This window comes from Coccinella septempunctata, chromosome 2, assembly GCF_907165205.1.
Source record: "Coccinella septempunctata chromosome 2, icCocSept1.1, whole genome shotgun sequence".
NCBI classification, from domain to species: Eukaryota; Metazoa; Arthropoda; class Insecta; order Coleoptera; family Coccinellidae; genus Coccinella; species Coccinella septempunctata.
The window spans coordinates 10,876,762-10,892,198 of record NC_058190.1 but is presented as its reverse complement, the minus strand read 5'-3'; positions in this window follow the sequence as shown (position 1 = coordinate 10,892,198).

Genomic DNA, 15,437 nt, shown 5'->3' with positions numbered 1-15,437 from the left:
TTTAGCTATTTCCAGTTTCTCCTCTTCCCTCTATTCTCTTCTACTATACAATGACTTGAGATCATTTTTGAGCTCTACCAGAATATCGTTCCTTTTCTGATAGGAGCAGCTGGGAACACGCTTGCTCCTAGAAGTTTCAGCCGATTGTGGGAGAGTTGGTTGTGAAGTAGAAGGCTGATCGATAACCACTTCCCTGTCTTCTTCAATCGAGAGGCAGGGGACTGCATCAAGATCACCAGACTGTGCAGGTGGTTCGGTGAATATTGATTCACTGGAAAGTAGGACGATGGGCCTCATATTCCTTCTTCTGTGAAATATATCATCCATTTCGTTTTCAAATTCAAACGGCCACCTACCCCCTGCCTGTAGCATCATTCTTATCGACAACCTTCTTATAGCACCTCTCCAGGACTTTAAATTTGTTTTCGCACTTGCTGCCGGTTATTGTAATTTTAAAATGATTACCCATTTCCCGGCCAACCAACTCCCACAACTTCTTCATCGACTTCACTTCATAGGTACCAACTTTTTTTTTGTGAATTTTATAGAGCTCTAGTGGTTTGAGGGTCCTTTCTCTGTTGAAATATTTTTCATCAGATCTATCGAGGAGTAGGAAATAATTCATACTGAAATCTGAATAATGAAAAATTCAGTCATTTAATTAATATATAATTTTTTAATATGCACTTACCTTCGCCGGACATATTCATAAAATGATTCCAAGAAAATACTTCGAACAAAAAGAATTTAAAAAAATATTTGAATTTGAATTTTAAAAAGATAACGATAAAATAATTTCAAAAAAAGAATATATATACAAAAGAATTTAAGCAAGATATTCACAACAAAAGAATATAACAAAACAACTTAAACGAGAATTTCGACAATACAATTCGGACAAAAGAATGGAGGGTTTTCATGAAAGATTTCGAACAATGGATGGCAAAAGACCTTTGAGGATTTTGAACAAAATAACCACAGATAATAGATAACAGAGATTGAGATTTAAATCTTTTTCATATTTTACGCGCCATAGGCTTTATTCGGGTTCGAATTATTGACGTTTTTTTGCGTTCGGGTTTTCATGAAATGAGAACCATCCTCGGACAGTTCTAGGATTCGAAACTAGTGCGCAACAATTCTGCGCAGTTCTAGAACAATTCTTGAACTGTCCGAAATCCGAACCCGAATACAGCTATCGATTCAATGCATCAAGTGCATTTTTTGGTCTTTGTGGAGAACTTGTTTTGTTGAATATTTGGTACCACAGGCACAGTTCTGCCTCCAAAATACTTCTTCTGGAATCCTGGATATCATGACTATAAAACTCAGAAAGACTCAAAAAGTCCTCATTTTTTGATGCAGATGGAAAATCTTCTGTTGGTGAATGAATTTCTTAATTATTGACATATGTTTGGCAAGTCGCAGAAGTCTTGCAGCGCGCGAGTTGTACTACAATTGAGACTCAAGTAACGAGGGCCCGACTCAGATGGAGCGGCCACATTCTGAGGATGCAAGACACAAGACTCCCCAAAATAGCTCTATACGGCGAACTCACTGAGGGAGCTCGGAAACCAGGAGGCCAGTATAAGCGGTTTAAGGATACACTACATCAATCCCTAAAATCAGTTAATGCTAATCATAACTGGGAACAACTAGCCTTAGACAGGTCACAGTGGAGGTCTTTGGTCCACAGTTATAATGGAGAATCGAGAAGGATACAGTGGCGGCCAGATCTGGTTGGAGACTATCCATGCCCTGAGTGTGGAAGGATCTGCAGGTCACGGTTGGGTCTCTTTAGTCATAGGAGGGCACACAGTCGCAACTAGCACTAAGAAGTTACAAGTCTGTTCGAATTTTTTTTTTTTTTCTTTTTTTTTTTGTCTTCTTCTTTTTGTAGCTTTATTCCCGGTAACGGGATACAGCAATGAATGAATGGCAAATCGATCTTCTAAACCAGATAAAAATGAATCAACAAATGGTACGAAAACTGATTTTCGATAATAATCCATAGAACTTTCAGCGGGTACGTTTGCTCCATTTGTTTGCTTTGAGGCCAATCGATCTGTTTTGCTTCATCGAAAATATTTTGAAACTGCGCTTCAGCCTTTTCTCGTACGTGTTTGACAGAGGAGATTGTTTCTGCAGCTTTATCCATCGCAAACGCAAGATCTGAGTTCTCAAGTTGAAGGATTTTAGATAAGGGAAGACTGTATCCGAGGAGCTTCTCTACTGAGAACAATGAAATGACTGGGTCAAAGCACTCAGCAAAACAAACGCACCTGAACTGAAATCCTTATCTGTCCACAGAGATATTTCCTGAAGTGCTGCATGCACGGATTTCAACAATTCCACCATAATCATGATTGAATCATGCCTTTGAATCCACCTGGTTGGGCACATCTGTTTCAATTTGTGTCTGCGAGAATCTGGCAGTAACGAATGCACTTGACGTTGTAGCACTTGTTGTCTTTTAGGGGTATTGAAGAAAGTATACACTTTCTCAATCGTCCCCATGCAGTTCCTGATTGGTGGTATTTCAGAACCACCAGAAATTGCCAGATTGAGATAATGTGCTGCACAGTGTACATAGAGCGCTGTTGGATGATCTTTGGTAATACAAGCTTGTGTCCCCTTTATTTGACGACTCATATTGGATGCTCCATCATATCCCTGTCCTCTCAAGTTTGAAACATCAATTTTGCATGATTTCAGTGCATTTATGATTGCATGAGCAATATTTTCTCCACAAGTTGACTGAATGGGCACGAAAGCAAGGAAATTTTCACATATAATGAATTCATTCTGGGTTGTTGTTTTTCAATATTTTTGACATAGCGAACACAGATCGATATGTCTGTTGTTTCATCAGCTAATATAGAGAAGCATTTAGAAGAAGATACTTCCCTAGCAATTTGTCGTCTGATTATAATGTTGCATGCCTCAATTATTTGGTTCTGTATGTTCCAGTTGATGCAAGTTGCATTTCGAGGACATGTTTCGAAGTGTTTCTTCAAATGCACATCACCTGAATCAATCCTAGCTCTCAGTAAGGCACGAAAATTTCCTTTATTTTCTTGTGGTTCTTCATAAATGAGGGGGCCCCCGTGCCCCCTTCCTGGGTGCGCCAATGGCTACAAGTCTTTCAATTTTCTGTAGAATCTGTCAACTTGAACTTTGTTGAAACCCATAGCTCGGGCAAGACTGGTGTCTGCAGATTGCCTAATGACTAGTTCAGGATGAGTTTTGAAAAACATTCACGCCCCGCCATTTTTGACAACTGATCAAATCTGTTATCTATTTTATTAGCGGAAGCATATTCATAAGACAAGCGCCTAAAATCATTCAAGGTGAGGCCGAAAAATCTTTCATCCATTTTCTTGCACAATACTACTACAAACTCTTCTTGCTCCTCATTGAATGTTGGTTGAAAACGACCCATTGAATCTGCAGCTCTGCCTAGTTTAAGTCTTCAACGCAAACGGTGAATTTTAGATTGTTTACTTTATATCTTATTATTTTTAAATAATAAGTCTCCTCTGTATTATATTAGTTTCATTCCAAAAATCTACATTAAGCTATCAACCACCTTGTCTTTTCACTAGCTTTTCAATTATATATTTGATTTGATTTGTAAAATAGGGAAGCCAGCCTGACAAAGTGAGCACTTTTTGATTCTAGTTGTTTTAATTTAATCATTTCTATCCAATTAGAATAATAGTCAACTACGACCAGATAGTCAATTCCGCCAAAATATAAAATATTAGGACAGCTTCTTTTATCGAAACTGTTCCTCACCCTTCGCCTCGAAGCACATCCAGTCTTAGGAATATTGAATTTAATTTCCTTATGAACAGCCAAAAATTTTATTCTGAGTGAACGAATCACTTTACTAGTCTTCTGGTTTTCTAGTTCTTCAAGAACCAAATGCTTGACAACAGAAAACGAGTTTTCAACAGGAGCATTACCATGTCTCTTGCCAGATAATAAAGATAGAAACGGTATATACTTCCTCAGAACATTCAGTATATATTCTTTGTTATAGTAGGTACTTCTTGTTTCCAGATTGCTTTTGATTTGTTATTCCACTCTTTATCGCATTATATTTCGTTTCGAACGGTCTATAAAATGGACTTGCTTTGTATAGAGGATCTCTTGCTTTGGGTTCTTCTGGGGGTTCTATATATTTGAATTCCTTTTTGAATTCTTCGCTATTGCAGCAAATGTTGAGAAGATCCGCCATTGCCATTTTGACCTCTGAATTATAATTTCGAGAGCTCAATATTATGACGAGATTCTCAAACCAATTCATCAAGGACGATAATGTTGTTAAATTAAATGCTGCTGCCATTATTTCATTTACTCATAACACATTGATCAAAATTCGATCTTTTCAAATCTCCGACGATGATTTTGAAAAAATGGGAACAGCAAATAAATACCGGATTAATATGTTGAGAATTATTTGAATTACGGTTGGTTTCTGTTGAAACAAGTCCGAATGTGTATTCCAAATATTCTTCCACATACATTTTACTGAAAAAATACATCACTGCGTCACATCACGTTCATTAATGCGAAGCTAAAATCGATCACAAGTCCAGAGAAAATAGGCCACTTTTTTTCATACTGTTCAGAAAAAAATTCGAATTTCGAGAGCCAAACTCCAATAGAAACGGCATCGTGTCGACAGCTTATCAATTTTTTGATTGGGACAATCCTTTCATTGAATCCGATATGTATGACACCGGCATAATAAAAAACCCTTTTATCCACAAATTGTGGTTTCCTTACCACATTGCCGGTGGCATCTAAGTGTAAGATGGGTCGAATGCCGTCTTAAGTACATTTGGAAACAATTTCTAGTTGCTGCTTACTGAACATATATACATGAAAGGGTTGTCCCACCTCTTTGATATAAGCTCTTTTAATTCGTTACATCAATAATGTCAATAATGAATCAATGAGGTCATCTTTATGTCTGTCATTTCTCCCTAATTGTTTGACTTTGCGGATGACAGCGTCCGACTTTATATTTTGCAAATTTTCTTCTGAAAGAATTTTCGGGGCCGATTGAAGAACAGTATTTGTTCTATATCGAGAAGGTTTGGCATTTTTCAATTTGCCCATAAATATTTTTCTCTCGATTCCTTTCAAATATCTGGTAAGCGTTTCTGTATGACTGTAATTCAATGATGAACTCAATAGCGTTACCTTATGATCGCATGTGAAATGTATGTTTCCTATTATATAAATGAATTTTTACAACTATGTTTACAGTATGCGTGTATTTTGTATGTATCCTTTAATTTCAAATATCTCTTAGATTTTACATTAATGACGCATACATTATTCACCTCTAGAAATGTTTTCTTTGTTAACAAAAATATGTAATTATCACAGAGTTCTCCGTTACGTGAAATCATCCATTTCAAGGGATGTAACAATAAAGGAGCCAGTGGCGGCTCGTAAATATTTAGCGTCGGTCGGCAGGTGTGTATATACATATATATATATATATATATATATATATATATATATATATATATATATATATATATATATATATATATATATATATATATATATATATATATATATATATATATATATATATATATATATTTTTTTTTAATATTTTCTATATGTGATATGCAGGTTTCCACACCACCATGAGGTACTGCATTCGGCGCGTTACTTTTTTATAGTGGAGTTTCGCCAAAATTTTTGTTTGCGTTTCAATAATCTTTGAAGATTATCCGAAAAATAAGAGATGATTGAGAAATAACTATTTTAGCCCTACATAACACTGAAAAAATAAACATAATTTCAGAAAAAATAAAAAAATAAAAACAAAATATATATATATATATATATATATATATATACATAGATATAACAAATAAAAATACCCTAAAAAAAAACAGTTTGTCCATAAAATAAAATAGGAAAACAAACAAAAGTACATTCTGACGAAAACTCAACAAATTATTTTTATTCCGACTCTAGTGCATTTTGTAATCCAGTTCTATGCGTTTTTTTTTTCTGATGCAAAATAGTCAATTACGAGGTCGAAGAACTTATCATCTTCAGCCATGTCTTTCACTAATTTCTTCTCGATGGAAATCAATGATAAATTTTGTAATCTGGATTGAGACATGGTGTTTCTTGAAAAAGTTTTAATTCGTTTGAGAGCTGAGAAAGATCTTTCTACCGATACGGATGTCGCTGGAAGTGTGATAATCAATTAAAAAAGTTTATAAATCTCCGGTACATCTAATTGAAGGGAATGTTTAAAAATAAAATTCAAAAGATCAGTTAAATCGCTACTGGTACCAAATATATCGGGATCTGAGTAAAAAACCTTCAATTCATTTTCCAATTTTCGTTTGTCAAAAAAATAAGGGATAGTTTTTGATTAATATATCCAAGGAATCGCTTGGAAATTACTTCCTGAAATTTTTAAATTTACTTTTATCTACAAGTTCACAAAATATTAAATCACTCAAATTTTGAAACCTCACACGTATCTGATTCATCACCATATCCAATACTTCACAAAATAAACTTTTGAAGTGCGTTTTTTCGTCAACATTATCGGCAGTCCGTCTCTTTGTGGGAGGTCCTATGATTGTTACCGTATCCTTATATATGTCATCAAAAAATTTATCATTACTTTTTAATTCGGCCAGATTTGTTAGTAAATTTTCAATTCGCGAATTACAATATTGTATATCGCTACTGATACTTTGAAGAATTGAAAAAATTATATCAGTTTGTTGAAAAATTTTGTTAAATAATAGTAACATAAACTGAAATTCGAATTTATTCAATATTGCAATGAGTCCACGAGCTTCTCTAGGAGCATTTTTGTCTTTCTCAAATTCTTCATCATTTAAAATGAATTCAAATGTCTCAATCAAAGACCGCCTATTATGCAACACCGTTTCGGTTATTCTCGATTTAAAATTCCATCGCGTTTCAGAATTCTTCGGAAGACGTTTTTTACATATTTCGTCTAAAACCTTTGTTCTTTTTGTACTTTTGGAAAAAAAAGAAACCTGATAAATCAGAAAAAAATATTCTACATTCCTTTATTTTACTAGACGTGTCTCGCAATATTAAATTCAAACGATGGGCATAACAGTGCACAAATAAAGCTTTAGGAGCTATATCTTTAATTTTTGACTGAAGGCCGTTCAATTCCCCTGACATTACTGCAGCTCCATCGTAGGTTTGCCCTATTAATTTATGTTTTAAATTGAAAGACTGAAATTTCAAAGATAATAAATTAAAAAGATCTTCTGCTGTGCGACCTTTGCTGACGTTGTGAAAACCAACCAAAGTTCTTTAACTTTTCCTTCGAACGCATATCGAACTACAATAGATAATTGCGAAAAACAAGAAATGTCAGTAGATTCGTCAACCTGCCATGAAAAGCATACACAATTCTACAATTCATTATTAATTTTCCTGGTACCTATTTCATTGATTGATTCGATCAATTCATTCTGAATAGTTTTAGAAAGACCTGTAAAAACTGAAGATTCGTCCAAGAATTTCTTCAAAGTATCATCATAACGCGATAAGAATTTAACAAGTTCAAGAAAATTTCCTTGATTGACAGATGCTGTTTTTCATCATGACCGCGAAATGGTAACTCCTGATGGGCTAAATACAAAATTATATCTATTAATCTTCTTAATATTTGACGGTTATTTCTGACTATTTTATTATGATCATCAATGCTCTGCTGGTAAGCGTTATCGATCGATTGCTGAATATTGGTAGTGCCGAAAAGTTTGAATTTTAGAGCTGAATATATATGATCTCGAGAAGCTTCATGTTTATTGAATGATCTAGGAAATTCTTCAAGATTATCATAACCCGTAGTCACCTATGGGCTCTCCTTATTATCCGAAAATATCAGGCAATACCAGCAATATAATTTATTTCTTGTTGTACTTCCGGTTAACCATACAAATTTAGAGAACCAATTACTCTCATTGAACGATCTATTAGATTGCTTTCCCGATCCCTTCTGCACCAAATTAGTCATTTTGAGGCAAGGTCTCGGCATGTTTTTCAAAAAGAGTCTATCCTCGTGTGATAGACTTTTCGCCGCATCAATCAAAAAATTAACCACGTCCGGAGTTTCACAAGAAGCGATAAATTCTTCAACCTTATTTCTGGCCATTTTGCCCGCGTGAAAAAAATAACCGCTCTAGAGAAAACGATCAAACGACTTACCACGTACCACTTACGCGCCAAAGATACGAAAACAACGTTTTATTTACAACGCATGCGACTGAAACTGAAAAGGGCACTGGGCGAGAATTGCGAGAAACAAACATCACCTCGAGAGCAAACGATAGAATCGAAATATCCCTAACGATCATTCTTCGAGTTACCGAAGAGAGGCATTCTAGGGTCGGCAGGGTCGCTGCCTGCCGGACCTATATGTCCTACTGTGTGCGAAGTATTGAGCCAACAATATCAACTTTCATCTTAGTTTTGGTCTTCATTCTTTGAAATGTTCTTAAAAAATGGTCGGAATTTCATTAGTATTATATATTCAGCACGCACGTTTATAAAAATTATCAAATATAAATAAATATATATAATGTTGGCAAATTATCCGTTTTGATATTTTTGGAATTCTCAGGTCAAATGTGATCATTTTTTGTATGTGTTTGGCTCAAGCATAATAAAGACTTGGGAATATATTCGTTAGAAGTTGAAATATGTTTGATTGATGTCATAGTAGAGATATGTTCTGCGTGTTTTTTTGCTTCCGAAACGTCATTTTCATTGCAATCGAACTCTGTTTTCTGAATAGGTGATAGTTTTGGTGGACTTTCCCTAGGATTAGTAGCGCTCAATGAACTTGGGTTATCAGAAGAAATGTCGGATGGTCTGATTTGAAGAACAGAATCTTTTATGGGACTTATTACTAATTTTGGTGTGGAAGCTATCTTGCTTGGGCGCGAGTTATTACAAGTTTTTATCACAATATTTTGCGACACTGAAATGGGTTTTTGAAGATATAATGAGAAAGATCTTGTGTTTCTCGTAATAAATGTAATGATAGCTTTACAGTTTGACTGTTTTCTATCTCCGAACAATGTTGTATTATTTCGCTTGAAGCGGTTAGTTATTTCAAATCTTCGAAAGAATTATTTGGATAATTCAACCTAAAAAACAAGCCTAGCAGTGGCGTAGCTTGCCTTAGAGGGGCCCTGTATAAAAAGTGTTGAGGGGCCCTATGGAAGGGTGAAGTAAAAATAAAAGTAGCAAAAAATGTTCGATTAGTATCGAAATGATTATATGTACTTATAATTAAAAGTTCTAACTCATACTTGGTGCTGGGAGCGAAATAATTCACAAACACATAACATACAAACGATATAAAATAATATACAAACAGCATAAAATGATAAACAAACAAATAATAAACAAAAAATACCAAAAATTAAAGGTACGCTTTTCTAGCATTTATTTCAGCAAATCTATTTATCAAATCAGCCATAGCTGATGACGATTTCAGTTTTTTAAGTTGTTCCCCCTCTATTGACAATAACATGTCTGATAGCCGTTCTTGTCCCATAAAAGTCCTCAGATAATTTTTTATGAGTTTTAATTTTGAAAAACTCCTTTCAGCGATTGCAGTTGTAATCGGAAGGGTCTAAAATAAAAGGCATGCAGTAATATCGTCCGGAAAACTGGATGCAAGGCTATTGAATTTTATCAGGACCAATTCTAAAAGTTCTTTGATGGCACGAATTTTCTGAATTTCAGATTTTAAGTATTCGTATCTATCTGAATGATCGATTCGGTGTAATGAACGGGATTTTGAAATGAAGTTTCAACAATGTTATCCAAGTTTTGGATAACATTGAAGCCTAGCTTCTTCTCATCGATATGAGAAGGTCTACCAGATTTCATATTTGATTCAATTGAGAAAATGTATCTGAATTGAGTGATAGGTAGGTAGGTACCTCCAATAAAACATTTTTATTTCACTATGTATAAATATATATCTATGAGTAGTTATGAACATATATAAAGAACAAAACAAAAATTATCAGACACGAATTTCAACGAGAATTTCCAGTTCAAGATTCTTGACGATCCTGGAGCAAATGTCTATCCAAGGGAGGTGCCCTAACATTCATTTATGTTGAAAAGTAAAAAAATTTTGTAGTTTCTTTTATTTACGCGATTGACAATGGAATAAGCCATGTGTACTTTGATCGATGGACTCAAAAATGAAGTAAAGGACTCGCACTGTATATCTAAGTTAAGACAGGGTCGAATACTTTTCCCAATAAAATCAGATCATTATCACAAAACTGAATTAAAATTTTGACAGCAAATTATTGAATCAGGCACCGAAAAACAGAAATTATTATAACAACAAATTTTGCCCACGTTATCTCTACAAGTTCCGCTGTTTGATAATAATACTTTAATTATGCATTAAAAAATATTAAAAATAATTACAAAACTTATATGAAATTCAACTTACTTCAACAAGCTGACATTGCAGACTCGAGCTCACAAGTTCACAAATCCGTAAACTGTATCGCTGATAAAAGCCAGCGGGTAGAGGGTTCAATTCCAAAGCAGATAGTTTGACAAGGGATAATGAGAAGCCTTACGAATAATAGATATCAATTTTTTTCGGAATCTGACACTTCATGTATGCCAAGGAAAGCATTACTATATTTATATATAAAAATCGAACAATATATTAGGCCTTAAACTATTTGAAGTCAGTCCACGATTCGGTTTATCTGATAAGAAAATCGGTCAGCACAAAGAAAAAAATAAAGATCTTCCACTTTCGTTCGGTGACAAGAACAATGATAACAAAATATTATGTGTTTGCCTAGGGATGTATGTATCCCACCAAGAAATTTCTTCAAATCGTACTGTGACGTGAAATTTCGGAAGGGCTCGTATAATGTTTTTTTATGAGTGATTGTCTGGTACGAAATTTTGGTAGTTTCGTTTCAAAACGGCCGTAATGCCTGTACTGGATACTCGGCACATATTTCGCGAAATCTGCCAAAAACGTGGGTGGTGATGTTTCGGCGCTCTAAAAACATCATAAAGCTAGTACAGATGCCATCCAGACCTACCCGAGTAGCGACTGTATTGTCCCTATCTCGGGAGCCAGCTTGAGGTACCAGAATCAGAAAATAATAAGCAAGCAAATCTTCGCACTCACCTTGATTATGCGCCGTATTGAGAGTGTTCGGAATGGTTAATTCCCATGAAAAAACCCCGAGCAACGGTTTTTTTCAAACTTGGTGCTGCATCATTACAGTTCTACTTCAGGGGGCTGAAGGGGGGCAGTTTTTGATGCACAAATTATTTCATCCTATAGGTCGTGTTCAGTATGCAAGAATTTATTCAGGATAGATTTTGTTCCAGAGATTGGGAGTGAAAACCCTAAAAAGTTTCAGAGAAAAGATCTTCTTTATATAGTTCAGCACCTTCTGAAACAGAATTTTCGTAGATTTCAGAGAACTTTTCTTGTTTAGGTAGAAGCATCTGAAGTTTTCAAATTTGATTCAATACTGCTTTTGGAAATCTGCTTATTATTTCATTCATGGAAAAATCCAAAAACGGGAGAAAAATTGAAATGCGGTAGTATTCTTCAGGCGAATTAGAAGGAACATTCGGCCTGTTTCTTTGCTTGCTAACTATTCTAGGAATTGTAAGTTCTGTGCCTAATTCAGAAGCGAAGAGTCGAGATTTTCGAACAGCTTATGGAATATCTTTTCGTTGGCAACCCTTTCACATGCAAGCTTCTTAAGGTTGCATCTACTATAGTCATGGCATTCAAAACATCCATGTATTCGGCCTGTAGTTTTCTAGCCAAAGGTAGTGTTAAGGCCATTACACTTCCCAACACCACCAAGCTCACAATGAACTCAGATGAAACAATGCTATGAAGAAAAAATTTTTTTATTTTCCAGCTCCTTCATCTGAATGGGCCATCCTCTCCAAAACAATATGTAATGAAGGTTAAGAGCTCAGAAATGTCAATATAGCGTCATGACGCTCTAACCACATCGTTTCACACATATTCTTGACAGCATGCTTAACCATTTTGAGATCTTCATTCATTGCATCATCGAGCATATGTAGACTTGCTTATGACTTGTAGAGTGGCTGTATTCTCATGATCCTTGCCTGCACGCCTTGAAAATCCACTCATATTCAAGCCTCCATAGCATCAAGATAGAATAGAGAGGAGAAGCTATGAGATTCAATAGTGTTAGAAAAAAACGGTACCACAGGTGTGGCTAAGTCTGGGACCAATATGGCGGATAGAACAGGGTCGGATTAAGTATACTTTCAATGAGATGTATAGGTATATTCTTGAAAGTGAGCACAAAAACAAAGATTTCGAGAAATCCGAATAAAATTTGACAATATTTACGCTTTCAATTAATAAATATATGATACTATCAAGTACAGATTGGTTCAAGCAATGTACAACTGAATCTAAGAATTCATTTGGTGAATTCTCTGAGTATTCTATTGGTCAAAACATCAAGAGTTCAAACCAGCAGAGGAGATATAATTTTTCAATTCCTTCTCCGTCTGCGTGCAAATCCAAATACCATCTTTAGATGGATATTGTAGACCTTTTTTAATTTTTTGGATCAATGAAGGAATACAAAAATGAATCTTTTTCATCACTTATTAGTGATCGAAAACATTGTTCACAAACTATTGTTTTTTTCATATAATGGCAGCATATCCTGCCATGTAAGTTATGATATATTCAGCGTATGGTGACGTTAAATCTCCTAAATATCCACGATCATTTTCATTGCCTTTGGTCTCAAACCTATATACATCAGCACCATACACCAACTATTCACTTGATGTTATGTTGATTTGATGTTCTTCAAGAGTTATACAATTTCCTCTGAAGTTGCCTCGTCGTACCTCCACATGCACTAGTAATTTTTTATAAGCAGACTGAAATTGCCTGGCAGTATGATTAATATTATGTCCTCCATGGCAGCGAATTGAGAAAAAAAAACAATTCTAAACTATCTTGTGACACCTTATAGGTACATAGGTAAAAATTTGATTCTTTCATCCTTGCTGATCAAATGATTGTACGTAAATTTAGTACTTTTTATACATATTTTTAGTCCTAAAAATCCAGTGTGTCGATTACCTTCTAACATCAATGGACCATTTGCACATGTTTTCAGCCCACTAATATATGCATCTGCCCTGTCCAAAAAACTCGAAATTTTGGCAAAATCATTTCTCGAAAGTGGTTTTTCGAAGTTATATTATTAATTAATGTAATTAATAATTAATTGAGTTTTTGTTTTCTTCTTGCACTTATTTTCTTCTCTCATATATTAGCTGCTTTCAAAGATTTTCCCGAGAAATCAATATGAAATATACAGGCCCGGATCTACGATTTTTTCTGACCGGGGCAAAAATTCAAGATGGCGCCCCCCCCCTCTAAGGTTCGTAGGAAAAATCTAATTGTATATTCGTCATCGCTTTCAACCCGAGTTATTTTTTTCACTAGATCTTTCCTAAGATGAGTACTTTGGGAAAAAAATCACTCATATTTTTTTCCCATTGTTCCATCAAAAGATATTTTTTCTCATTGTTCCATTAAAAGTTATTCTTTTCCCAAAATACTCCCAAAAATTGCATAAATAAAAAAAATCAAAAAGTTTGTATTTACAAGAATGTCGTTTGCAACCCGCCCTCGTCTATCGTTTTTACCCGCGCTTCATGAACGAAATTATTCCGAACAAAAATTTATTTTTTTAGCTACATATATCGACCCGAATCATTTTACATATTAATTCAAGGTAGATTACGAATATGCAATTAGATTTTTGGAAGATCAGTATTTTGAGGAATAAATCACTTTTAGCGCAAAATTTCGGAAATATTGGTCAACTTTGAGGAGCTGTAGCAGCTAGAAAAAAGGCACTAGTCATATGCTTTTTTTTTGGTGATGAATTGGTTTTTTGCAAATATAGAAAACCACACTTCATTCATCTATCTCGAACGGTTCAGATTTTATGAATTTTTTCCGCGAAGATCCAAAATTTCCGATTTTCCATCGACCGTAACTTGAAAAATAATTTTTTTTTAAAAATATCTGTTTGCATATTCGTGTTCTACGCCCTCGAATTAGTGTACAGAATGAATTCGGTTTTGATCGGAGACCAAAAATATTCTTCAGAAAATCGCTCACTCTGTATATATTTCATTTTGTGAAAATATTTAAAAAAAACTCAATTTCGTGAAACTTTTGTATAAAACATTTTTTGTACCTCTCTTAGTAACAAAGTTAAAGGGGGGCTCAAATTATGGTGAAAAACTCGGTACATCTATGGAAAATTTGAAAAAATTTCGAAAAAATTTCGATCTTACCGATTTCCACCAAAATAGGTGTTTTTACTAAGGCATAGATTACGAATATGCAAACAGAATTATGCTGAAAGGATTAGTTTTTAAGTTATGGTCTATAAAAAATCGGGAATTTTGGCCCTTAGTTCCAGTTTCCAGATGAGAAGGCGATGAGTCGGAAATTCCCCAGGCAAAGAAATTACTGCTTGCGACGCAGTGTAAACATATCAGATCTTTCAACCTATTTCACCCAAGTGTGGCGGTTATTCGTAGACGACTGAATAATATGCAGTTAATTGATCCCTCATTGATTTTAAAGATTTTAGGCATAGTGATGGTTTATCATGTTTCCATTCTACAGTTTCCATTTTAGTACTAGGAAATTAATTTTTTCCGAGAAAATCAAAAGTAAAAAAATTTTAACCTCTGGTTGATTTTGGCGCCCCCGAGGGCGCCCCCCGAGCTGGCGCCCGGGGCAAGCGCCCCGCTTGCCCCCCCTAGATCCGGGCCTGGAAATATAACATTTTAAAATGTTTCAGGAAATTGTCCCAACTTTGGGATCCATTAGTGAGAAAAAGTACACACTTGATCTCATTCGACGTAGAATTCAGTACTCTATAGCTTTTCTCGCAAGTAATCAGTCGATATCCGTATTTCTTGAAGACATATGATTGAAAAACTACAAAAAACCCCATTTCTTGGCCGCCCAAAGTTATGCTCAATTCCTTTGAAGGAAAAAAGCCAAGATGATTTAATTCGGTTACTGATGAAGCCATTTAAGCAATAGAAATCTTTTATAGGCACAAAATCCTTACTGAATCTCAATTTAACCGGACTGAAATGAATGAGCCAACGGGCGTGCACGCGCTACACTCGCTACAGATCCCATTTCAGGCGGATCGCGCGTACGCTCGTAGCCGCTTGAAAACGCCCGCTCGAAGTCGCCTGCAGTGGACAACGCTGTATTGAAATACGTTACTTGGGATCTGTAGCGGCTTGCTGCATGTTCACGCTCGTTTCGC